The sequence below is a fragment of the Panthera uncia genome, chromosome A2, assembly GCF_023721935.1.
Source record: "Panthera uncia isolate 11264 chromosome A2, Puncia_PCG_1.0, whole genome shotgun sequence".
NCBI lineage: Eukaryota > Metazoa > Chordata > Mammalia > Carnivora > Felidae > Panthera > Panthera uncia.
In genome coordinates this window covers 38,527,929-38,554,657 of record NC_064816.1, presented here as the reverse complement: position 1 = coordinate 38,554,657, position 26,729 = coordinate 38,527,929, and the positions used below count along the sequence as shown (strand labels likewise).

General features: G+C 39.0%; 2 protein-coding genes and 1 pseudogene across 2 annotated transcripts in view; all 3 read right to left on the bottom strand.

Moving 5' to 3' along the window:
* PPP4R2 (protein phosphatase 4 regulatory subunit 2) overlaps window positions 1–26,729 on the bottom strand; it is a 411,406-nt gene that overhangs the window by 107,007 nt on the left and 277,670 nt on the right. The window lies entirely within an intron of this gene.
* GXYLT2 (glucoside xylosyltransferase 2) overlaps window positions 1–26,729 on the bottom strand; it is a 97,663-nt gene that overhangs the window by 37,311 nt on the left and 33,623 nt on the right. The gene's annotated exons all lie outside the window — the stretch shown is intronic.
* LOC125929569 (ferritin light chain-like) lies at window positions 20,890–25,726 on the bottom strand (annotated as a pseudogene).

The following is a 26,729-nucleotide window of genomic DNA, read 5'->3' as shown; positions in this document are numbered from 1 at the left end:
TCCATCCCTCCCTCCATCGCTCCATCCCTCCCTCCATCGCTCCATCCATCCATCCATCCATTCATTTTATATTTTAACACATCATTAATTTCCAGCACCACAATACACTCTGCTTCTAGCCTCTTTCAGTGGATAGTTAGGAAGTGCACCTATGTATACTAACCAATGCATACACATATATCTATAATTATCTTTCTATCTATCTAACTATCTATCTATCTACTTATCTATCAAAAACATGGATCCAAATCGATGTTTGACCTTGGGAGCCTGTATGACTGTGTGATGCTGAGAAATAATTTACTGAAGGTAATGAGAAATTTGAGCTCAGATTATTAGGGTGTCGTGGTGAGTTTTAAAGAATTGGGTATGATTTTAATAAGTGAGGCTGGATGCGGAGGAGCGAAGTGGCCAGGGCATCATCCCCAGGCAACAGTATGGCGAAGGATAATATGTTCAGCATCTCAGGAGGACAATGGCAGACCAGCATGGCTGGACAGGGAAATCATGATTTGGAATAATGCTGAAGAATTAACAGGTGAACTCAGTCAAAATGCAAAGGGCCCTGAACAAAAGGCTGGCCCTGAACAAAAACCCTGAACAAAAGGGTTTGGACTGGATCCTACATGGGAACAGAGACTCTGAAAAGGTTCTGAGCTCAGAATTCACAGGCTAAGAGTAGCATTCAAAATCCAAAAATCCAGGAGTGGCATGCAGGAGGGAAGGGACACAGTTGGCAGGGAGATGAGTAACCAGGGTGGTACAACCATCCTGTTCTCTATTATCACTGCCATGTTTATTTTTTTGTATTAATGTAAATACAGCCAGACCCAGAACACCTGGTCACAAAGAGGCCTGTACTTTCACAGTGTGTCTATATGTCTTCTAGCTTCCATACATTATGAAAAGCTCTTATGTTCTTGTTTTCTTCTCTTTCTTATTGGTTTGCCATTTTAAGAAATTCTCCAATGTACACAATACACAAATGCATGCTTGTGTGTTAGCAAAACAGCCAAGGCAGCAGTCTGTGGTGTCAGAAATTCAAGCTCCTCTTTTCCTGTCTATCCCCTCCCTACACAACACTACTCCAAGCCCCCACATCCTCTCTCTTTTCATTAGAACGAACTCATAGTAAACACTTCAGTGAACAGCACCCTGTTTCTACACATTTATCTACACGTGTGATTGTAGGATGGCTAGGCATTCTGATCTTAACTCACTTATTACCTCCTCAGAGATCTCTACTCCCTGTCACTCTTTAAACTCATAAGTTTTTTTCCCCATAATTCTTTTAACTACCTAAAATAAAATGTATACCTTTTTTTTTTTTTTTTTTGGTCATTCTTTCATGGTTTGGATGTAAGTTTTAAGAGCAGGAAATTTGGCTCCCTTGCTTACAACCGTATTTCCAGGGACAGCTACATAGCTGGGGCTCAATAAACACTGTTGAATGAATGGCTGTGTGTATATATACACTCACCCACATATGTGCATTTGGATTTTTAAAAATAGTAGTGGCATCATGCTATACATACTTGCTAATTGTCTGCTTTGAGATACTTTCCTTTCACTTTGGATGTGCAGAGAGCAAAGGACTTTCTGTTCCATGCTGAATATTCTCAAACATCCTATTTGATAATGTTAAATTAGCCTAAGATAGGATAGAATCACGAACACTTGGAAAGTACTGTTCCTATATACTGTTTTTTTCCGGTTTAAAAAAATTTTTTTGTAGTATTTATTTTTGAGAGAGAGACAAACAGAGCACGAGCAGGTGAAGGGCTGAGAGAGACGGAGACACAGAATCCAAAGCAGGCTCCTCAGCTGCTCTGAGCTGTCAGCACAGAGTCTGATGTGGGGCTTGAACTCACAAGCACTGAGATCATGACTCGAGCCAAAGTCAGACAATTAACCAACCGACTGAGCCACCCAGGCTCCCCTTTCCTGTACAAACACTGGGAGTCTGTACAAAAATAAATACCCATTTTTTATTAAATAGTGATCCACCAATTTAACTGTTTTGAGATGTTAAGGTTGATCATTAAATTACCAGCATAAAATACGGTGGCACAGGAGAAAATTAAAGTATAACAATTTGTATTTTTGCTTCCATTGTGCCCTCTTGTGGAATTACATGTAACTTACATACTCATTTTTGTGAAGTTTTAAAAAAGAGCAGAATGTACCAATGTCATGACTGCAGTCACACATGCTCCCCATTAACAGACTCCTCTGATCACTTTAATCTTTGATCTCCATGCAAACACAATCAGACTGCCTCCAAGTTGGGCAAATAAATGATGGCTTTGTTTGGGATGGTTCTCCTAAAATTCTGGCTCATCAAACTTGTATTTGGTCTTGATTTCATCATCGCAGCTGTGTGGCCAACTGTCATAGCTGCACGCAGGACGTTTTCCACAGGCCTTGCATTACTGAAGGTGTCTGGTTTCTCCGGTACGTTCTGAGATGATGGCTGTCTCAGATCTTCCATCTGCTTCCATCCCTTTTGGCTTTCTTCCTCCTGTTATCAGGTGTTGCAGTCCCAGCCAGCAAGTACACACTATCTTTTCCTGTTGACTGTAGACATCTCGTAGCCAGGGAAACTGTCACTTAGAGCACTCTAGTCTTTTGGTCAGATGGTGCCTCCCCAGAGGATGTGTTCTCTGCTAGGGAGTTGCTGAAAACAGGATCAGTAGGTCTTCAGGAACTGTAGGTCTTCCCTAAAACTGGACTAGTTTTCTAAGAATGTTTTCCCTTTCCATATATTTGAAAATCAAATCCAACCAACATTTACTGAGTATTTACTGTGTGCAAGGCTGGACACTCTTACGAGCGTTATACCTTCAAATCCTCTCTACTGCTCTTTGAAGCACTTGCTAAAGCCCTGATTGTAAGTCGATGCTCCATCTCTCCTTCCCTCCCTTCCTCCCTCCTTCCTTCCTTCCTTCCTTCCTTCCTTCCTTCCTTCCTTCCTTCTTTCCCTCCTTTGTTCCTACTTTCCCTCCTTCCTTCCTTCTTTCCCTCCTTTGTTCCTACTTTCCCTCCTTCCTTCCTTCTTTCCCTCCTTTGTTCCTGCTTTCCCTCCCTCCTTCCTTCTATCCCTCCTTCGTTCCTGCTTTCCCTCCTTCCTTCCTTCCTCCTTCCTTCCCTCCTGCCCTCCCTCCCTCCCATCTGTCCATGCATTGAAATACTTTTACAGAGTGCCATCTGTTATTAGGTGCTGGAGATCAAAGATCTTTCTCCTGACAGGACTCACATGCTAGTGGGAAAAGTAAAAAAATAAAAAAAGAAACAGATAAATACATCATGCAGTCTTCTAACTGAAGACAGCAGAATAGGGGAAAAGCAAAGCGAGGGGTGTAGCAATTTTAAATATAACAGCCTCACTAAACAGCAAAGCAAAGACATATGTGCTTGCGTTACACCCATTTCATAGTGGAGGAATGGAAGGCTTGGGAGGTATTCTGGAACACTTTGGTAACGTTTTCTGTAAGTACAGGAGAAAACGGGGCCCTCTGAAAATGCAAGAAGTAGGGCAGAATACCTATATTATAGAAGAAACTTGGGCTAATTTCAGTTTCCTCATTTATAAAAAGGATACAAATCAGAGTTGTGAAGAGTTAACGAAACCATAAACTTAAAGATCCTCCCAGTGTTAAGTGCAACAGACACTGCATGGTCTTGGGCCACATCCCGAACATTCTTTGCTTTCAGTGGGACGTCCTGAAGATACATCTTGAAGCCCATTTCTCAAACTACTTTCAACTGCATCTCACAGTAAGAAATGCATTTACATCATGATTCTAGTATGTGCATAAATATATGAAACAGAAACGAAAAATTCAAAAATAATATTTGTCTTTGCTCTATGCAATGCATGCTCACTATTGTATTCTACTTTATTTTACTTTTTTGAAATCTGATCGTAATCCACTGAATTGAAGAGTTACCAGTAGATAATTTTCCACAATTTAACAAATACAAGGGTTGAAGTTAACAAAGGCTTGGTAAATAATTAAATACAGATAGAGAGACAAGTGGACAAATAAAATTTCCACGTCTCCCACTGCATTTACTACTTTCACAACTAACAATCAATTCCAATTCTTTAAATGCTGTTTTTGAGGGGCACCTGAGTGGCTCAGTAGGTTAAGGATCTGACTTCGGCTCAGGTCATGATTTCACAGTTCTTGGGTTCAAGTCCCGCGTTGGGCTCTGTGCTGATGGCTCAGAGCCTGGAGCCTGCTTTGGATTCTGTGTTTCCCTCTCTCTCTACCCCTCCCCTGCTTGCATTCTGTTTCTCTCTCTCTCAAAAACAAACAAACATCAAAAAATTTTTAAAATACAATTTAAATTGTTTTGGATATGTGCATTCAAGTCACTAAATAATATGTTAAAATAACAACTATTTCTCTGAATCTACAGCACTTCTGACACCAAATGTGTCAATTCTCCAACACTGCGGATCTACTGGGTATCCTACAATTCAATGATGACACTAACCACCTGAGTTAGTGCAGATGCCAATGGATAAGGGCCCAGTCTTTCAAGACTGCACCCCACTTGAGATGCCAATCATAGTACTTGGTTCCCAGGTACCCACACTTATGTCTAACTTGGCTACAAGTACATGAGAGTTCCCATGATCTACTCCTCAAGTTAGATGACTTGCTGTAACAGCTCAGAAAACTCAGGAAAATGTTTTCATGGATTTATTATAAAGGATATAATAAAGGATACCCATGAAGAAGTACATAGGGTGAGGTCCAGAGGGGTTGCGCTCACAGAAGCTTCCATCTGCACAAAGCATGGAGTAAGTCACCACCCTGGCACATGAATATATTTACCAACCAGGAATCTCTTTATACTCCAAAGTCTACATGTTTTTATGGAGGCTTCATCACAGGGGCATGATAGTTTAACTCAATCTCTAATCTCCCTCTACTCTTCCTGGAGGATGGGGAGTATGGTTGAAAGTTCCAAGCTTCTAATCATGACTTTGTCTTTCTGATGACCAGCCCAATAAGAGTCACCTCAGGGGAACAAAAAACACTCCTATCACCCAGGGAATTCCAAGGAATTTAGAATATCTGTGTAAGATGCTCCTATTACCCTAATCATTCAGGAAATTACAAGATTTTTTTAGGACCTCTGTGTCAGGAAGAGGGTCAAAGACCAAATAAATACTAGAACAAAAGGTATTCCTAGCACCCCTCTCACTCAGGAAATCACAAGAGTTTTAGGAGCTATGTATCAAAAACCAGGGGCAGAGTCCAGATATGTATTTCTTATTATATCACACATGTCTTATCTATTGACTTTCTACCCTGGAAGATAATTTAACTCCCTTTCACACAAACTCCCAACCCCCCCATACTTCTCAAATACACACTTCTCATCCCCTAATACAGCATACCAAAGTACTGTTTAGCTCAATATACACTGTTATCTTATGATGGCATGTAAACACTATTTCCAATCAAGCCATGGAGTGAACCACAATACTTTACCACAATTCTTTTTTCCCTGGAATTAATAATTGCCTTTTTTTGCTGTTATTGTGTTGCTTAGTTTTACACATATTTAGCAAAGTTCATTCCACAGCTTCCTGATATGCTTTAATCAGAATGTTGTGCAGCTCTCACTTTCTTTCCCCTAAAACTCTTTTATATCTCTTTTGTGGGATTCCTTGCTCCCAGGATCCCATGTCCTCTCCTTTATTGATCTACTCCTTCATTCTGGTGCAGCATTCTCAGTTGCTCCCTGAGAGAAGACTCAGAGGAGGTAAATATTTGAAAACTGTGCACATCTGGAAATGTCTTGGTTCTACCCATGTGCTTGGTTTGTAGTTTGGCTGGGTATGGAATTCTAGGTTGGAAATGATGTCGCTCTGAATTTCAAAGGCATTGCTGCAATATTTTAGCAATTCCACTATTGCTTTTGAGAAATATGGAGCCCTTCTGATTTCTAATCTTTTGGATGTGACCCTTTCTTCACTATTGACACATAATATGACGTTTTCTCTCTATCGTTCTCAAAGTTCAAGTCCTTTCTGCCATTGATCCAGTCTGCTGTTGAATCCCTTGGTGCAGTTGAATTTTGAATTTTTTGGTGCAGTTAGTGTATTCTTCAGCTCTGTGATTCTGTTTGGTACTTTTTTATACTTTCTATCTCTTTGTTGAAATTCTCACTTTGCCTATGTATTGTGCTCTGACTTTGGTAGCATCTTTATTACTGTTATCATTTTAATCAAGTAAATCATTTATTTCCATTTTATTAAGGTCTGTCTCTGGAGTTTTATCTTGTTTTTTAATTTGTAACATATTCCTCTGTTTCTTCATTTTCCTTGACTCTCTGTGTTGGATTTTGTGCATTAGATAAAACAGCTGCCTCTTCCAGTCTCCTATACATCTCACTCAAGCTCTAGGATGTCTCTCAAACATTTGTGATGGTTCAATCCATCTTCTTTGTTCTTAGTGGTTCCCAGTAGTTGAGAGTGCCAAGACCCATTTCAATGTGGGTAAAATGGGTATTTCCTTGCTTGCCAAATGTGTAGGAATCACTCAGCTGGTTCCTAAATTTCTTTCAGAGGGAATTATTCCATGTGTAGCTGTAGACTCAGGGTGTCCATGAGAGAAGGTGAATTCAAGAGGCTCCTATGCTGCCATCTTGGACTGGAACCCTGAAAATTGAAGCCAATCTACCTGGTGATGTATGACTTTTTTCATTTAATGTAATAGTCTTTTGGTGGTTCCCTCAACCTGGAAATCTATGTCTTGCTGTTGTAAGAAATTTTCTTGGAATTAATTTCAATGTTGATTCCTATCCTTTGTGCTCTCTATTCTCACTTTTCAGAACTACTATTGCTCATATATTGGATCTTTCCTCTAATTTTCTGTTCATTTCACTGCTATTCTTCATCTCATTGGTTTTTATTGTTTATCACTCTACTTTTGGAACAATTTCCTCAACTTTTTCTGCAGTTTTTGTATTGAGTTGCTCATGTCTGCTATCAAATTTTTATTTATTTTGAGAGAGAGCAAGAGAGTGAGCAGGGGAGGGGAGAGAGAGAGAGTGAGAGAGAGAATCCCAAGCAGGCTCCACACTGTCAGCACAGAGCCCAACATGGGGCTCAAACTCACAAACCATGAGATCATGACCTGAGCCAAAATCAAGAATCAAACACTTAAACTACTAAACCACCCAGGTGCCCCTACACATTTGAATTTATAAACATTTTGGTTTTAGTCTCTAAATGTTTCCTTTTTGATAGAATCTTATGCTTCTTGGGGCTCAGTCAGTTAAGTGTCCAACTCTTGTTTTTTGCTCAGGTCATGATATCACAGTTATGAGACTGAGCCCCACATCAGGCTCCACACCCAGCGTGCAGCCTGCTCAAGATTCTCTCTCTTCCTGTTCCTCTACCCCTGTCCTGCTTACATGCTCTCTCCCCGCCCCCCCCAAAAAATCCTATGCTTCTTCATGTAATATCTTCTTTCTTTGAGGATACTAATGATAATTTCTTTAGAAGTTTTATTTATCCTGCATATATTATTTTCTCTAAGTTGATAGTTTCTTTTTTGAGAAACTATCTTTTTTGAGATTTGTTTTGACCTTTATCATTTCTGTTAGAGTTTCTTCAAATGTCTCGTGATCTCTGGGTTTCTATTAACTCAGTCTGAATCAATTTTGATTGCTTGCAACCAGAGAATTATAGTAGGTACTCAACAAATATGAGTTATGATTCTTATGCTTCATAACAAACATGATAATTCCAGAACTACTAGGAGGGTAATCATGTTGGGAACAAAAAGGCAATTTTCTACAGTGTGTCTGATATTATAACAGTGGTGTTCTCTGCTGAGGTATGTTCTAATTGTTCTGTGTTGGTTATGGCTTGGCCAAATAGACCAAAAAAATTTTTGTTGCTATTAGCCAAGATAAGGTCCCTTTGCGAAATAAGTTAATAATCTCAGTAGCTTCCTGCCACATATCAGTCCTTAAAATGATACTAACTATAATAAAAATAGAAGCTCACACTTACTATGTGCCAGGCACAATTCTTAAGGATGTTAAATGTATTAACTAAAATTTTTACAATTTTATTTACAAATTTGTTGTTGTGAGTTGGCAATATTCTTATTCCCATTTTACAGATGAATAAATTCAGGCAAAGAAAAGTAATTTCCTCAGGTTACACAGCAGTAAGTGGTATAAGCAAGATCTGAACATATTTGGGCTGCTTTAGAGTCTATAGCCTTAACAACCACACCATATTGCTTTGATATATCTCAAATTAATTTCTATCTCCATTACATGCTTCCTAGTACTATGGCTATTAAGTTTCTTAAAGGCCCCACCATATATATATATTCCTTATCCTAACAAAGTAAAAGGGCCTATCTGAAGGCTTGAGAAGAGATGTTATAGAACAAGTCATTCTTTTTAAAAAAAATTTTTTTAACGTTTATTTATTTTTGACAGAGAGAGAGAGAGACAGAGCATGAGTGGGAGAGGGGCAGAGAGAGAGGGCGACACAGAATCCAAAGCAGGCTACAGGCTCTGAGCTGTCAGCACAGAGCCCGACATGGGGCTCGAACCCACAGACCGCGAGATCATGACCTGAGCCGAAGTCGGATGCTCAACCGACTGAGCCACCCAGGCGCCCCAAGAACTAGTCATTTTTAACTCAGATAATAATCTGTTGTTTGGCCTCTCCAGCATATCTTCCTTCATCTTCTGAGAAGAACAACCCTCTCTCCTGTGAAAAAATCAAATACCTGTGGTTCACATGTAGGTGGCCCCTGTTGCCCATGGATGATAATGTGATTTAACTTGGGCTAATCAGAGTATCTTACCTTTCTGGCCATAATGATTATTCAGGGATGGGCACATGAGCCATTCAGGGGCAATCACAATATACCACAGGATTTTTTTCTATTTTTGAAATACAGGGACAGAAAGAGAGAACATGAGCAAGCAGGAGAGGTGCAGAGTAAGATGGAGAGGAAGAGAGAATCTTAGGCAGGCCCCATGCTCAGGGCGGAGCCTGATGTATGGCATGATCACATGACTAACCTCATGACTGTGAGATCATGACCTGAGCCCAGATCAAGAGTCGGACACTTGGCTGACTGAGCCACCTCGTTGCTCCTACCCCAGAATTTTTATGACAGTTATTAAGTACCATGCTTTTGATTTCTAACAGCTCTACTGAAATATAATTTACATATCAATTCATCCATTTAAAGTGAACAATTCAATGGTTTTTAATATATTCACAGAGTGGTACAACATCATCCCAATCTTTTTTTTTTTTTTTAATTTACATCCAAATAGTTAGCATAAAATGCAGTAATGATTTCAGGAGTGGAATCCAGTGATTCATCCCATACATATAACGCTCAGTGCTCATCTCAGTGAGTGTCCTCCTTAATGCCCCTTGCCCATTTAGCCCATCCCCTCCCCTACAACTCCTCCAGCAATACTGTTTGTTCTCTGTATTTAAGAGTCTCTTGTGTTTTGTCCCCCTCCTTGTCTATATATATATATATATATATATATATATATATATATATATAATTTTTTTTAACGTTTATTTGTTATTGAGAGAGAGAGAGAGAGAGAGAGAGAGAGAGAGAGACATAGCATGAGCATGGGAAGGGCAGAGAGAGGAGGAGACACAGAATCTGAAGCAGGCTCCAGGCCCTGAGGTGTCAGCACAGAGCCTGACACAGGGCTCAAACTCATAAACTGCAAGATAATGACCTCAGCCGAAGTCAGACGCTTAACTGAATGAGCCACCCAGGAGCCCCTGTTTTTATATTTTTATATTACTTTTGCTTCCCTTCCCTTATGCTCATCTGTTTTGTATCTTAAATTCCACATATGAGTGAAGTCATATGATATTTGTCTTTCTCTGACTAATTTTGCTTAGCATAATACACTCTAGTTCCATCCTTGTTGCTGCAAATGGCAAGATTTCATTCTTTTTGATTGCTGAACATCATCACAATCTACTTTTAGGACATTTTCAGCATGTCAGAAAGAAATTCTGTACACATTAGCAGCCACTCCCTATTTTCCACATCCTGATTAGCCCTAGGCAAGCACTAATCTACTATCTTTATAAATAGATTTGCCTATTCAGTACATTTCATATAAATGGAATCATACAATATGTGTTGTTTTTGAATGGCTCCTTTCATTTAGCACGCTTTCAAAGCACACCCACACTGTAGCATGTATCAATAATACTTACTTCATTTCTATTTCCTGCCAAGTACTATTCCATTTCACACGCATAATGCATTTTATTTATCCAGTCAACAGTTGATGGATTGTATCCATCTTTTTGGGTTGTATCCATCTTTTATCTCTTAGGAACAATGCTGCTATGAATATTTGTGTACATATGTTTTCATTTCTCTTCATTATGTAGAAGTGGAGTTGTTGAGTCATCGGGTAACTCTATGTTTAATCTTTTGGGGAAATGGCAGACTGTTTTTCAAAGCAGCTGCACCATTTTATATTCCTACCAGCAGTGCACAGGGCTTCCAGTTTATCCACATCCTTGCCAACATTTGTTATAATGTCTTTTTGATTACAGCCATCCTAGTGGGGTGAAGTGGCATCTCAGTGTGGTTTTGATTTCATTCCCCTGATGACTAATGATGTTGAGCATCTTTTATATGTATATTTCCTCTTTTTATATCTTCTCTGGAGGCATGTCTATTCAGATCCTTTGCCCATTTTTTAATTGGGCTATTTATCTTTTTATTATTGAGTTGTAAGAATTATTTATAACAAGTTCCTTATCAGATATGTGATATGCAAATATATTCTCCCATTCTGTGGATGTCTTTCTTTATATTTTCTTGATGGTCTTATTTGAAGCACAGAAGTTTTCAATTCTGATGTAGTCCAAATATCCAGTTTTTCTTTTGTTCCATGGGTTTTTGGTATCATATCTTAAAAAAAAACAAAACAAAACAAAAAAAAAACCAAACAAACAAACACAGTCTAATTGAAGGTCCTGAAGATTTACTCCTGTATTTTCTTCTAAGACTTTTCCATTTTTAGCTCTTCAATATGGGTCTTTGATCCACTTGAATTAATTTTTTTAATATGGCATGAGGTAGGGAATACAACTTTATCCTTTTGCATGTGGATGTTCAGTTTTCCTGGCACCATTTGTTGAAAAGATTACTATTTCTCCATTGAATGAATCTGTAACTATGAGGATTCATTTCTGGAGTCAATTCTCTTTCATTGCTCTATATGTCTATCCTTATGCCAGTACTGCTTTGGCTTGGTTACTGTACCTTAGTAGTAAATTTTAAAATCAGGAAGTGAGAATCTTTCAACCTTGCTCACCTTTTCCAGGTTGGTTTTGGATATTTTGGGTCCCTTGAGCTCTCCTTCCTTCCTTCTTTCCTTCTTTCCTTCCTTCCTTCCTTCCTTCCTCACTCCCTCCATCTTTCTTTCTTTCTTTCTTTCATTCTTTCTTTCTAATAAAGATTATTTTTAAGAGCAGTTTCAGGTACATAAAAAAATTAAGAGAAAGTACAGAGATTTCTCCTATATCTCCTGTCTCTACACGTGCATAGTCTCCTCTATTATCAACATCGCTCACCAGAATGGTATATTTGTTACCAAGTATGAACCTACATTGACATATCATAATAACCCCAAGTACATACTTTACATGATGGTTAACTTTTGGTGTTGTACATTCTTGGGTTTGGACAAAGGTATAGTTACATATATATACCAGTGTAATACCATATAGAATATTATCACTGCCCTAAAAACCCTCAGTGCATTGCCTGTTCATTCATTACCCTGGCTGCCCCCCAACCAGGCAAACATCTTCATTGCCTCCATAGCTTTTTGCCTTTAACAGAAAGTCATATAGCTGGAATCAAAAATGTGTAGCTTTTTCAGATAGGCTTCTTACACTTAGTAATATGCATTTAAGTTTCCTCCATGACTTTTCAGGGCTTGATAGCTCAATTCTTTTTAAGCATTCAATAATATCCCATTATCTGGATGTGTCCAGTTTATTTATCCATTTACCTGCCATAGGACATCTTGGTTGCTTCCAAGTTTTCAAAATTATGAATAAAGCTGCTAAAACATCTAAGTACAGGTTACTGTGTGGGCATGTTTTCAGCTACTTTGGGTAAATACCAAGAGTGCAACTGCTGGGTCCCATGGTAAAGGTACATTTAGTTTTGTAAGAAACCACCAAACTATCTTCCAAAGTGGCTGTACCATTTTTCATTTCTTTTTTTTTAATTTTTCAATGTTTTTATTTATTTTTGAGAGAGAGAGAGACAGACAGACAGACAGCACGAGCAGTGGAGGAACAGAGAGAGAGGGAGACATAGAATCCGAAGACAGGCTCCAGGCTTTGAGCTAGCTGTCAGCACAGAGCCAGATGTGGGGCTTGAACTCACAAACCATGAGATCGTGACCTGAACCGAAGTCGGATGCTTAACTGACTGAGCCACCCAGGCACCCCATCCATTTTTCATTCCCACCAGCAAGGCATGAGAATTCCTGTTGGTCCACCCCCTCATCAGAATTTGGTAACACCAGCATTCCTTCTGGCCATTCTAACATATGTGTAGTGGTATCTCATTATTGGTTTAATTTGCACTTCTCTGATGACATATTATATAAAGCATCTTTTCATATACTTATTTGCCATCTGTACATCTTCCTTGATTAGGTGTCTATTAAAGCCTTGCCCATTTTTTTAAATTTAATGTTTATTTATATTTGAGAGAGAGAGAGCAAGCAGCGGAGGGGCAGAGAGAGAGAGGGAGGGAGATAGAATCCAAAGCAGACTCCAGACTCCGAGTTGCTAGCACAGAGCCCAACGCAGGGCTCAAACCCACGAACTGTGAGACCATGACCTGAGCCAAAGTCGTACGCTTAACTGACTGAGCTACCCAGGCGCCCCAGTCTTTGGCCCACTTTTAAATTAGGTTGCTTCTTAAGAGACTCTTAAAAACTGAGAACAAACTTAGGGTTGATGGGGGGTGGGAGGGAGGGGAGGGTAGGTGATGGGCATTGAAGAGGGCATCTTTTGGGATGAGCACTGGGTGTGGTATGGAAACCAATTTGACAATAAATTTCATATATTAAAAAAAATTAGGTTGCTTCTTATTGTTGAGTTTTAAAGAGTTTATGGTATATTTTGGATAATAATCCTTTATCGGAAATTTGCAAATATTCTCTTCCAGCCTATAGCTGGTCTTCCCATTCTCATGATACTGTCTTTCACAGAGCAGAAGCTTTTAAACTGAACAAAGTCCATCTTATCAATGATTTCTCTCATGGATCATGTCTTTGGCATTATATCTAAAAAGCCACCATGGTACCCAAGGTCATCTAGGTCTTCTCCTATGTTATCTTCCAGGAGTTTTATAGTTTTGCATTTTACACTTCAGTATCTGACCCATTTTGAGTTACTTTTTGTGAAGTATGTAAGGTCTGCATCTATATTTATCAGTTTGTATATGGATATCCAGTTGTTCCAGCACCATTCGTTGAAGAGACTATCTTTGTTCCATTGTATTGCTCCTCTGTCAAAGATCAGTTGACTGTATTTATGGGGGTCTATTTATAGACTCTCTATTCTGTTCCATTGATCTATTTGTCTATTCTTTTGCCTATACAACTCTGTTTTGATTACTATAGCTTTAGAGTAAGTCTTAAAGCTGCGTAGCATCGGTTACACAACTTTGTTCTTCCTTTTCAACACTGTATTGGATATTCTGAGCCTTTTGCCTGTCCATAAGAACTTTACAGATTGTTTATATTTGTAAAGTAACTTGGTAGGATTTTGACTGGAATTGAGGTGAATCTATAAATTGTCTTGGGAAGGAGTGACATCTTGACAATATTGAGTCTCCCTATCCTATTAAGGTCCTATAGCTTACTTTGTAAGATCCATTAAGTACAAAATTAGCTGTTGGGTTTCTTTTTAATCTTTATTCATTTATTTTTGAGAGAGAGAGTGTGACTAGGGGAGGAGTAGACAGCAGGGGACAGAGGATGTGAAGCAGGCTCTGTGCTAACAGCAGAGAGCCCAATGCAGGGCTCAAACTCACAAACCATGAGATCATGACCTGAGCTGAAGCTGGACGCTCATCCAACTGAGCCACCCAGATGCCCCAGTTGTAGGGATTTTTATAGACAGTTTTTTATCAAGTTGATAAGGTTCCCTTTAATTCCTAGTTTACTGACAGTTTTTATCATGAATAAATGTTGAAGTCTATCAAATGTTTTTTCTGCATCTATTTTTTTTTTATTTAAAAAAAAATTTTTTTTAACATTTTATTTATTTTTGAGACAGGGAGAGACAGACCATGAACGGGGGAGGGTCAGAGAGAGAGGGAGACACAGAATCCGAAACAGGCTCCAGGCTCCGAGCTGTCAGCACTGAGCCCGACGCGGGGCTCGAACTCACGGACCACCGTGAGATCATGACCTGAGCCGAAGTTGGCCGCCCAACCGACTGAGCCACCCAGGCGCCCCTGTTTTTTCTGCATCTATTAATAAGATCATGTACTTTCCCTCTTTTAGCCTGTTGATGTGATGGGCTACGCTAATTGACTTTTTAAAACAATTTTTTTTAATGTTCATTTATTTTTGACAGAGAGAGAGAGAGAGACAGAGACAGAGACAGAGACAGAGCATGAGTGGGGGAGGGGCAGAGAGCGAGGGAGACACAGAATCTGAAACAGGCTCCAGGCTCCCAGCCGTCAGCACAGAGCCTGACGCAGGGCTTGAGTTCACAGACAGCGAGATCATGACCTGAGCTGAAGTTGGATGCCCAACTGACTGAGCCACCCAGGCACCTTGTTAATTGACTTTTTAATGCTGAACCAGCCCTGCATACCTGGGATAAATCCCACTTGGTTATGGTGTATAATATTTTCTATGCTTTTTTGGATTTGATTTGCTAATAATTTGTTGAGGATTTTTGCATCTGTGTTAATGAGAGATAATTAGTCTATAGTTCCCTTATTATCGTTTTGTCTGGTTTTGCATTAGAGCAATGGTGGCCTCATATAATGAGTTAGGAAGTATTCCCTCTTCTTCTATCCTCTGAAAGAGATTGTAGAGAACTGGTATAACTTCGTCCTTAAATATTTGATAGAATTCACCAGCAAACCCATCTGGCCCTGGTACTTTCTGTTTGTAAGGTATTAATTATTGATTCAATTTCTTTAATAGGCACAGGGTTATTCAGATCATCTATTTCTTCTTGTGTGAGTTTTGATAGTTTGTGTCTTTCAAGGAATCAATCCATTTCATTTAACATCAAATTTGTGGTCATAGAAATGTTAGTATTTTTTTTATTAAACTTTTAATGTCCATCAAAATAAATCTGTACTAATGATGTCCCCTTTTTCATTTCTAATAATAGCAATTTGTGTCCTTTCTCTTTTTTTATTTAGTTAGCCTGGCTAGAAGTTTACTTACATTATAGTTCCTTGGATTTCTGTATGAATTTTAGGATCAGCTTGTCAATTTCTGCACTGAAGTCAGGTGGGATTTTGCTAAAGACTGCACTGACTATGTAGACAATGTTGAGGACTAATGCCATCTTAACAATATTAAGTCTTTTGATCTATGAACATGAGCTGTCTTTCCATTTAACTCTTCAATTTCTTTCAACGACTCTTACAATTTTCAGAGTACAGATTTTACACTCATTTTGTTAAATTTATCCTTAGGCATTTTATTATTTTTGTCATTATACATGGAATTGTTTTCTTAATCTTATTTCGGGATTGCTCATTGGAAGTGTTTAGAAATACAATTTATTTCTGTGTCTTGGTTTTGTATCTTGCAACCTTACTAAATTTATTTTTTAAATTTGTATTGATATTTATTTATTTTGGAGGAAGACACTTGGAGTGTGAGTGGGGGAAGGGCAAAGAGAGAGGGAGAGAAAATCCGAAGCCAGCTGTCAGCACAGAGCCTGATGCGGGGCCCGAACCCACAAACCATGAGATCATGACCTGAGCTGAAGATGGATGCTTAACCGACTGAGCCACCCAGGCACCCCACTGAATTTGTGTATTAATGCTAATTATTTTTTAAGTTGATTCCTTAGGATTTTCTATATACGATATGAAGTCATTTGACAATAGAGATAGTTTTACTTCTTTCTTTCAAATCAGAATTCATTCTATTCCATTTTCTTGCCTGAATGCCCCAACTAGAACTTTCACTACAATGCTGAATAGAAATTTTGAGAGCATAGGGGCGTCTGGGTGGCTGAATCAATTAAGCATCCAACTCTTGATTTCAGCTCAGGTCATGATCTCACAGTCCTGAGATCGAGCCTTGCATAGAGCTCAGTGCTGAGTGTGGAGCCTGCTGGAGATTCTCTTTCCCTCTGCCCTTCCCATGCTCATGCAAGCGTGTGTGTGTGTGCATAGTCTTTCTCTCTAAAAGAAAGAAAGAAAGAAAGAAAGAAAGAAAGAAAGAAAGAAAAGAAAAGAAATTTTGAGAGCATTTAACTATTTTTTATCTGCTCTTAGAGGTAAAGAATTCAGTCTTTTGCCATTAAGTATAACACCAATTGTGAAGTTTTTATAGAAGCCCTACATCAGGTTGAGAACGTTCTCTTCTATTCTTAGGGTTGAATGTGTTTTTGTTTTTGTTTTTTTTTTTTTTCATAAAGGGTACTAGATTTTGTCAGTTTTTTTCTGCATCTATTGAGATATTCATGACCTTTTTGTTCTTTATTCTGTTTACATATTATATTACATTAATTGATTTTACTATGTTAAACCAACTTTGTATCCCTGGGGATAATCCCACTTAGCTATAGTATATAATCCGTTTTTGAGTTGCTGGATTTTCTATGGTAGTATTTGTTGAGGATTTTTCCATCTCATGAATTTTTACATTCATGAGTAATTGGTCTGTAATTGGTCTGACATCTTGTGATGTCACTGCATGGTTTTGGTAACAGGTTAATATGTGGCCTAATAGAGTGAGTTGGGACATATTTACTTCTTTTCTATTTTTTTTTTTGAAAGACATTGGAAACAATTTGTATTAATTATTTAAAGGTTTGGTAGAACTCACTGACGAAACCATCTAGTCCTGAGCTGAAGTCGGACGCTCACCAACTGAGCCACCCAGGCGCCCCAAAAGTACTTTCTTACTGTTTGCACGGATTATTAAAGAATAGACGATCAGAACGGTCAGTCTTTACCCTGTAACTTTTGCCTTTGGGGTTCATTCTCTGAAATGACCTCTACCAGAGGCGCCTGGGTGGCTCAGTCAGTTGAGCGTCCATCTTTGGCTCAGGTCATGATCTCACCGTTTGTGAGTTTGAGCCCCACCTCGGGCTCTGTGCTGAGTTGTCATTTTCAAAGTTGTCCATTTCATCTAAGTTATCTGACTATCATACAGTTTTTTATACTGTTGCTTTACAATTCTTTTTATATCACTAATGTTGGTATTCATCTCCCCTCTTTCATTCCTGACTTCAGTAATTTGAGTCTTCTTTTTCTCTCTTGTTCAGTCTAACTACAGGTTTATCAATTTTGTTGATCTTTTCAAAGAACGAACTTTCAGTTCTGTTGTTATCCTCTATTCCTTTTCTATTCTCTACTTCATTATTTTTTACTCTAATCTTTACTATTTCCTTCCTTGCTCTTGCTTGGATTTGGCTTGTTCTTTTTCGAGTGTATCAGGTAGAAGGTTAAAATATTGATTTAAAATCTTTCCTCATTTGTAATGTAGCAGTTTACAACTATAAATGTCCATCTAAGTACTGCTTCAGCTGCTCTCATAAGTTTTGGTATGCTTATTTTCATTTATCTCAAAGTATTTTCTAATTTTTTCTGTAACTTCTTTTTTGGCCCATTGGTTATCTAGGAGTGTGTTGTTTAATTTCCACATTATTTGTGAGTTTCCCAAATTTCTTTCTCTTAATGACTTCTAATTTCATTCCACTGTGGTCAGAGAACATACTTTACGTGACTTCAGTCCTTTTTAATTCATTGAGGCTTGTTTTGTGGCCTAACATGTGGTCTGCCATGGAAATGTTCCACATGCACTCAGAAGAACGTGTGTTCTACCAGTCTTGGGTGGAGGGCTCTATAGGTATCTGTTGGTCCAATTGCTTTTAAGTGTTGTTCAGGTCTATTTCCTTGTTGATGATCTACCTATTGTAACCCATTATTGAATGTGGGCATTAAAGTCTCCCATTATTATTGGTGGACTGCCTATTTCTCCCTCCGATTCTGTCAGTTTGGGCTTCATGTTGTATATTTATAATTGTTATATCTTCTTGGTCGGTTAATGTTTTTAGCATTATAAAATGTGCCTGTTTTCCTCTAGCAATTTTTTTTCAGTTCTGTTCTGTCTGATATTAGTATAGCCACTCCAGCTATCTTGTGGTTGCTGTTTGATTGACATCTTTTTCCATCATTTTGCTTCTAACCTATTTGTATCTTTGAACCTAAGGTATGTTTCCTGTACATAGCACATTATGTTTTTTTTTTTTTTTTTATCAACTATCTCTGGCAATTTCTGCCTTTTGATTGGAGTGTTTTATCCACTCTCATTTAATGTTATTGATATAGTTGAATTTATGTCTGTCATTTTACTTTTTGTTCTCAATATGTCTCATGTCTCTTTTGTTCCCGTACTCTTCCTTTACTGCTTTCTTTTGCATTGAGTGGATATTTTCTAATGTAACATTTTAAGATAGTGATTTGTTTTTACCATATTTTTCTTCAGTGGTTGCTCCCGGGCTTACCATATATATCTTATCAAAATATGCTTCAGATTTATATTAACTTAATTCCAGTAAGATACACTAATGTCAGTCCTATATAGCTCTATTCTCTTGTCTCCATTTTGTGATGTCTTTGTTGTATGTATTACATCTATACCTGTCACAAACCCAATAATATACTGTTATAATTGCTACTTCATGTAATTGTATGTGTTTTATTTTATTATTTTTTTCAATATATGAAGTTTATTGTCAAATTGGTTTCCATACAACACCCAGTGCTCATCCCAAAATGTGCCCTCCTCAATACCCATCACCCACCCTCCCCTCCCTCCCACCCCCCATCAACCCTCAGTTTGTTCTCAGTTTTTAAGAGTCTCTTATGCTTTGGCTCTCTTCCACTCTAACCTCTTTTTTTTTTTTTCCTTCCCCTCCCCAATGGGTTTCTGTTAAGTTTCTCAGGATCCACATAAGAGTGAACACATATGGTATCTGTCTTTCTCTGTATGGCTTATTTCACTTAGCATAACACTCTCCAGTTCCATCCATGTCGCTACAAAGGGCCATATTTCATTCTTTCTCATTGCCACATAGTACTCCATTGTGTATATAAACCACAATTTCTTTTTTTTTTTTAATTTTTTTTTTCAACTTTTTTTTTTTTTTATTTATTTTTGGGACAGAGAGAGACAGAGCATGAACGGGGGAGGGGCAGAGAGAGAGGGAGACACAGAATCGGAAACAGGCTCCAGGCTCTGAGCCATCAGCCCAGAGCCTGACGCGGGGCTCGAACTCACGGACCGCGAGATCGTGACCTGGCTGAAGTCGGACGCTTAACCGACTGCGCCACCCAGGCGCCCCTAAACCACAATTTCTTTATCCATTCATCAGTTGATGGACATTTAGGTTCTTTCCATAATTTGGCTATTGTTGAGAACGCTGGTATAAACATTGGGGTACCAGTGCCCCTATGCATCAGTACTCCTGTATCCCTTGGGTAAATTCCTAGGAGTGCTATTGCTGGGTCATAGGGTAGGTCTATTTTTAATTTTTTGAGGAACCTCCACACTGTTTTCCAGAGTGGCTGCACCAATTTGCATTCCCACCAACAGTGCAAGAGGGTTCCCGTTTCTCCACCTCCTCGCCAGCATCTATAGTCTCCTGATTTGTTCATTTTGGCCACTCTGACTGGAGTGAGGTGATATCTGAGTGTGGTTTTGATTTGTATTTCCCTGATGAGGAGTGACGTTGAGCATCTTTTCATGTGCTGTTGGCCATCTGGATGTCTTCTTTAGAGAAGTGTCTATTCATGTTTTCTGCCCATTTCTTCACTGGATTATTTGTTTTTTGGGTGTGGAGTTTGGTGAGCTCTTTATAGATTTTGGATACTAACCCTTTGTCCGATATGTCATTTGCAAATATTAATTGTATATGTTTTAAAGAAGCTGGGAGAGGAAGGAGAACAAGGATATATTTATGGAGTTTGTTATATTAACCTTCTTCTACCATTTCTGATTTTCTTCATTTGTTCCTGTGGATTTGAGTTACTCTTTGGTATCATTTTATTATCCCTGACAACTTTGCTCAACTCCAACCACCTTTGTGTTATTATTTTTAAATACATTACATTTCTATGTTACAGTCCCAACAATACAGTTACATACATATTGTATTATACTATTGTTTTCAAAATAAATTAAGAGAATAAATGATAAGAAATACTCATTATAGGAGTGCCTGGCTGGTTCAGTCAGTAACGCATGTGACTTCTGATCTCAGGGTTATGAGTTCAAGCTCCATACTGGGTGCAGAAATTACTTTAAAAACAACTAAGAAAAGAAATATTCATTATAATCTTTTCTACATAATTGCCTTTACTAAGGGTCTTTTTTATGAAGTGATTTTGAATTACTGTCTGGAGTCATTTGCTTTTAGCATGAAGAACTTTCTTTAGTATTGCTTATAAGTCAGTTCTGCTAGCACCAAACTACCTGTTTTCTTTATCTGGGAATGACTCAATTTTACCTTCTCCTTCTTCTTCTTTTTTTCTGTGAAAATTCTTATTGTTTCCATTTGGTTCATGGCTTGGGAGAGGGCTCCAGGGCTCCAGGGTGGTTTAAAAGCTGCCTTGTGGCCTCAAGAAGAGGCTCAGGCATAAGCCCCCACACCACAGGGATGCCAGAGGGCCCCTCAAAGCCTGCTGGGCTTGAGCAGTTCGTAGTCATGCTTAAGTGTGAGCCTTTCAAATAGATACTTGCCCAGCCCATCCTGGGGAGGTTAGAAAGCTTGTCGCCCATCTCCTTGATGAGTTTCACCTCCTCATCTAGGAAGTGGTTCTCCAGGAAGTCACAGAGATAGGGGTCTGCATGGGCAGAACCCGGGGCATGCAGATCCAAAAGGGTCTGGTTCAGGTCTTCTCCAGAACGAGGGCTGCTTCCATGGCATCCAAGGTTTTACCCCACTCATCTGAGGATGGCTTCTGCACATCCTGGGCATGGCTGCGGTGCTGGTTTTGCATCTTTAAGAGACAGCTCAGTAGGCTCATTCTGCTTCAGCCAACTTGTGGAAAGAGTGGCCCATGCCCTCCAGAGCTACATCTTTGCAGAAATAGAAGCCCAGAAAGAGGTAGGTGTAGGAGGTCGGTAGATCCACGCTGACCAGGTGGTTGACAGCAGCATCCACTTCTGTGGAATAATTCTGATGAATCTGAGAGTTCATATTTGATTGCTAATAAGGAGCTAAGCTCAATACAGGGTGTTGGCTGGTCCCGGAGGCAGAGGGTAGCTGAGAAGATGGCTCTGAAGGTTGAGACTGAAAAAAATTTGGAGGGTGGTAGGAGGCTGGTAGAAGAGGCATGCCTGGGTCTATTCCATCCAAACCCCGTTGAAGCAAGAAACAGATCCAGAGGACTGTTGGGCACACAGCCTATCTCACCTTCATTTTTAAAACAGTTTTGCTAGATATAAGATTTTTGGTTGACAGTTTCCCCCCAACCCTTGGCACTTCAAATATGTCATCCCATGGCCTTCTGGCCTCCACAGTTTCTAATGAGAAATTTGCTGTTAATCATAATGGAGTTCCCTTGTATGTAACAAGTTGTTTTTCTCTTGTTACTTTTAAGACTTGTCTTTCAGGATCTTTATTATGATTTGTCTGCATGTGGACCTCCTTGAGTTTATCTTACTTAGAGTTCTGTGAACTTTGATGGGTAGATAGTTTTTCATCAAATTGGCAAGTTTTCAACCATTATTTCTTCAAATAGTTTTTTCTATTCCTCTCTCTCTTTCCCCTCTCCTTCTGGCACTCTCATCATGCATATGCTCACTTGCTTTATGTGTTGCACATTTCTCTCAGTTTCTGGTCAATTTTAATCATTATTTTTCTCTGTTCCTTGGATTGCATGACCTTTATTGATCTATCTGCAAATTTACCAATTCTTTCTACTTTAATTTCAAATCTGCGGTGAGCTCCTTTAATGACTTTTCATTTCAATCATTGTAACTGTTAACTCCAGAAGTTCCATTTGGCTGTTTTTAAAAATAAGTTTCATCTTTTCACCGATATTCTTAGTTTTATGAAATATTGTCATCACAGCTTACTTTACTTAAGTATGGTTCCCTTTTGTTGCTTGAAAATATAATGGCTGCTTTGAAGTCGTTTATTTGTGTGTGCGTGTATATGCGTGTTAGATTGCTTTTAATTACTGACAGCTGGGGAGAGCTGGGGTCCCAAGTGGTGGTGATGTCCCTACCTCCTGGTCAGACCCTCAGGAATCAGGCTGGTACCCACAGGTCCTGAGCCCACACCAGCAGAGCCCCAGGGCTGTACTATGTCCCTAGGGATGAGACCCCATCAAGTGACCAGAGCGAGGCCTGGCCCCCAAGGGGTGAAGTCTTTTCTATTAAATCTGACATCTGGGTCCTTTCACAGGCATTTTCTATTGCTTGCATTTTTTCCTGTGAATGAGTCACAGTTTTCCGTTTCTTTGCCTCAAATTTTTTTGATGAAAAAATATGGATAATGTATTTAGCATGTTAATGTATTATAGCATGATAGGATGTTTTAGATAATATATTTTAGCAACTCCAACCTACAGGGCTTATTGATGTTTTTTATTTCTTTTTTTTTTTTAATTTTTTAATGTTTATTTATTTTTGAGAGAGAGAGAGAGAGAGCAAGCAATCAGGGGAGGGGCAGAAAGAGAGGGAGACACAGAATCTGAAGCAGGCTCCAGGCTCTGAGCTGTCAGCAAAGAGTCCGATGCAGGGCTTGAACTCACGAACCGCAAGATCATGACCTGAGCTGAAGTCAGACGCTTAACTGACTGAGCCACCCTGGCACCCTTTGATGTTTATTTATTTATTCATTTGTTTAGAATCTTGCCTGGACTATTTTAGGAAAGTCCACTTCACCCACTCTATGCAGCCTGTGGTATTGTTCCTCAGTGGGTGCAGCCTGGGGCATGCACACAGCCATCCTGAAATGATAGTGGTTTTATCACCTCTCTTTGACTGAATCTCTAATCTTTCTGTTAAGCTGTCTACCTCTGATGGTATTACACCCAGTTATTACCCTCCACTAACTGCCAGCTAATTGTTTTTGAGGTACTAAGTGCTCCTCCATCTGATCCAATTCAATTTAGGCTTATTTGCAGGGATAGTTATTGAGGCCAGACTTTGAACGTTGTTCTGGCACCAAGAAGGCACTTTTTATCTGTCTCTTTCCCTGTTCTCCCTGGTAAACTAACTAGCTTATAGTTTAGTTTGTTGCTCTCATGAAGGTACCAGCTTCCTCTTAATTAAGGAAGCCCCAGGATGTTGGCTACATTTGCCTGGAATTTAAGCTCTGTGATACATAGCTGTAGAGATGAGAACTCCTCATGGCCTGCCCTCCCTAAGTTAATACCGTATTTCTCAACCAGGAGCTGGGGAGAAAGGATCCCTGTATTCTTGACTGAATTGCCCAGAGTTGACATTCCATCATGCTGAGTTGGAAGGGGAGACCAGAGGGAGGTTCAAATGTCACAGACTCTCCCTCTTTCTTACCAAGTTTTACTGTAACAGGGAGAAAACCAGCATGTCTGACTCCATGTTGCTTCTATTTCCCTTGCTAGTGTGACGGAAGCTTAGAAACTTCTGCTTTAGCCCTAGAGGTAGCCATGTTAATCAGCGAAGACATTTTGCTTACGGCTAAGATTTGGAAACACTGCTTTCTACCCAAAATCTACCTTACCTGAGGAGATAGGGAAGCACATACAGAAATGACTATGATATGCTTAACATTCACAGGAATGACATGACCAGATTCCTGTACACAAAGATCACTGACCAAGGACAAAGAAGTTACACAACCTTCTTCATATATCTACAGACATCAGTCATCTTTGGACTCCAATTCCCTCTCAGTTCCCTCTTTTGCTAACAACATAAAAGAAGCTCAAATTTCCTGCCAAGGGGAGATGGTTCTTTAGGACAATGGTCTGCATCCCCTTGGTTTGCTGGCTTTCCAAATAAAGTCACTTTACTTACCCTAACATCTTGCCTCTAGATTATGGGCCTGTTATGTAGTGAGCAAAGCAAGCTTGGATTTGGTTACATTAGTAGATTTTCTTGAATAATCTGTTTCTTTATTTGCTTAGGTCCTTATCATAATGTCCAAAGATTCTAGATAGTTGCTTTAAAAATAATTTTCACCACTTATGCCTATCTCTCTGGGGAACATTTGCACAGAGTTCTTCTGCCACCATTTTGGAAGTAGCCACCCTTTCTGCTTTTTCTGCTTTTTCTACTAGGCTAAGCTTCTAGCATTTGGATCTCAGGCTGCTTCAAGCAATCATTATACTCTTGGAGTGAGCCCTGGAAGGACTGAGGGAGAGGCACTCAGAGCTGGGTGACATATGTGAGCCCCCAGATCAGTCCTATGCTTGGGATCATCTGCATTTCACTGTCAGGCCAAAAAATTTCCTTCTTTCTTTAGCTACTTGGGAGTTGAGTTTTTTCACAGGTAACCAAGAGTTGTAACTAATATCCTGAATGTCAAGCTTTTAATAGTGTGTGAGTAAATGATAAGGAGTGTGGAAAGCTTGTTCAACCAAACTGGGATCGAGGGTCATTTTCAAGGGATCTTTCTGATAGCTCATCTTATCCTAATAATTTATGGCTTCTTAATGTTTAATGAAATACAGAGACATCATTTGTAGTGATTCTAATAGATGTTCCTCTCACTAAGGATTTTTAATATGTTCTCATATATCTGTCAGTATTTGTTGACGTCCAAAGCACTGGTTCCAAGGAAGCCTGAATGTTAACTGCTAACGCTGAGTTATAATATTAATAATAGCACAGAGGCCTGACCTTAATTATAGAAAGTTCTTATAAGTCAGGTAACCTCTCTTGTCCATTAGCTTATAGCTGGCTCATTAAAATATTTCTTGTAAGTATACAGTTTTCTAAATATTGGAACCAGTTACAAACCTCTTTAACAAACTGTAAGCGGAAAAAGGAAAGATTACATATTGCTACTTGAGATGTGATGTAGAAAACCTAGGTAATCTAAGATTTCTATTTATTTGTCATGGTATGCCTTTGAAATATTAAAGGATGAGTCAACTTTGTTAGAAATATCGAAATGTCCAGAAAATTCAGGAAGAATTTACAGGTCAAGGATGTAAGCAATTTTATCCTACCTCTCACGACAATATCCTTCACTAACTTCTTCCTCTGAGATGGATGGTTGTGGCCAAGTGTTGGGAGCAAGAATGACATGAGACATTATTGTAATCTTGGAATTTATCAAAACTTTGTTAAAGGGGGCCTTTCTCCTCGAGTGAGAACTACATAGCACCTTAACCTAATGTGAATTTCCACAATGGATGCCATTTGCCAATAAAGTCTCTGAAGATTCTGCAATTCAATGATCCCTGTCATGTTTTAAATATCTCTAGGGTCCCCAGAAGACCACAATTAGTGAGGACATAGATTGTTGGAATCAAGGAGGCAGAGTGTGCAACAAAATGTATAGAGCCATTATAAAATCTCAGTAATTCCAATTAAATGGGAGAAAGGTATTATGAATTCATGACACTCCATTATTTTTACCATAGTGAAAGCTTTACGGCTGTCACTAAAGGAAAAGGGAAAAGTACTCTAGGATAAATTTGAATGAACAGATTTGATTTATTTGTAATTGACAGATTGTTTTAAATACTTTCAGCTTCTGAGTTACCTGAAAGTGGTATGCATCTTAGACAGCTTACTAGTACAAGCCAGCTGGAGCTTACTTTGCACTAATAATGGTCCTGCTCTTAGAACCATTATTCACAGAAATAGAAAATTAAAGGTCCACTCGTTTCTGGGACTTCATAAATCGTGAATTGGTGGGATCTGAATTCCACTAATTGTACTTAAGAAACTAATAGGCTTTGGTTGCAGGCTTGTACTCTGATCTTATTCTGATAGTGAGATCTTATGTGAGAAGGGGTTTTATTTCTACAGGCTTGGGGTAGATGACACTGCCTCAGAATATGGGTGAGACTGTGGTTCTCAATCGACTGACCTACCACTTGCTAGAATGTTCATATTTTGGGATCTCCATCTTCACTCTGCTGGCTCAGTAATACATTTGATTTGGTTTTACAGAGATGAATTTCAAGGAAAACATCACCTAGACTTTACTTCAAATTACCCTGAGGTTCAATACATTCTACTGATGCCCCAAAATGCCAGGCTCATAATCTGCTGTTATGATACACGACTTGGAGAAGGTAAATGTCCTGTCAACTACAATCCCTCTTTATTATTTTTAAGGAGGGCTAGTTTCCATTATCAAAAGCAGATAAGGAATACCAGCACTCATTTGTCATTCAAAATGGAATCCTTACTTAGCTAGGAATGAATGAAAACCATCATGTGGTAGGTTTGTTTTTTTAATCGTGGCAATAAAGGCA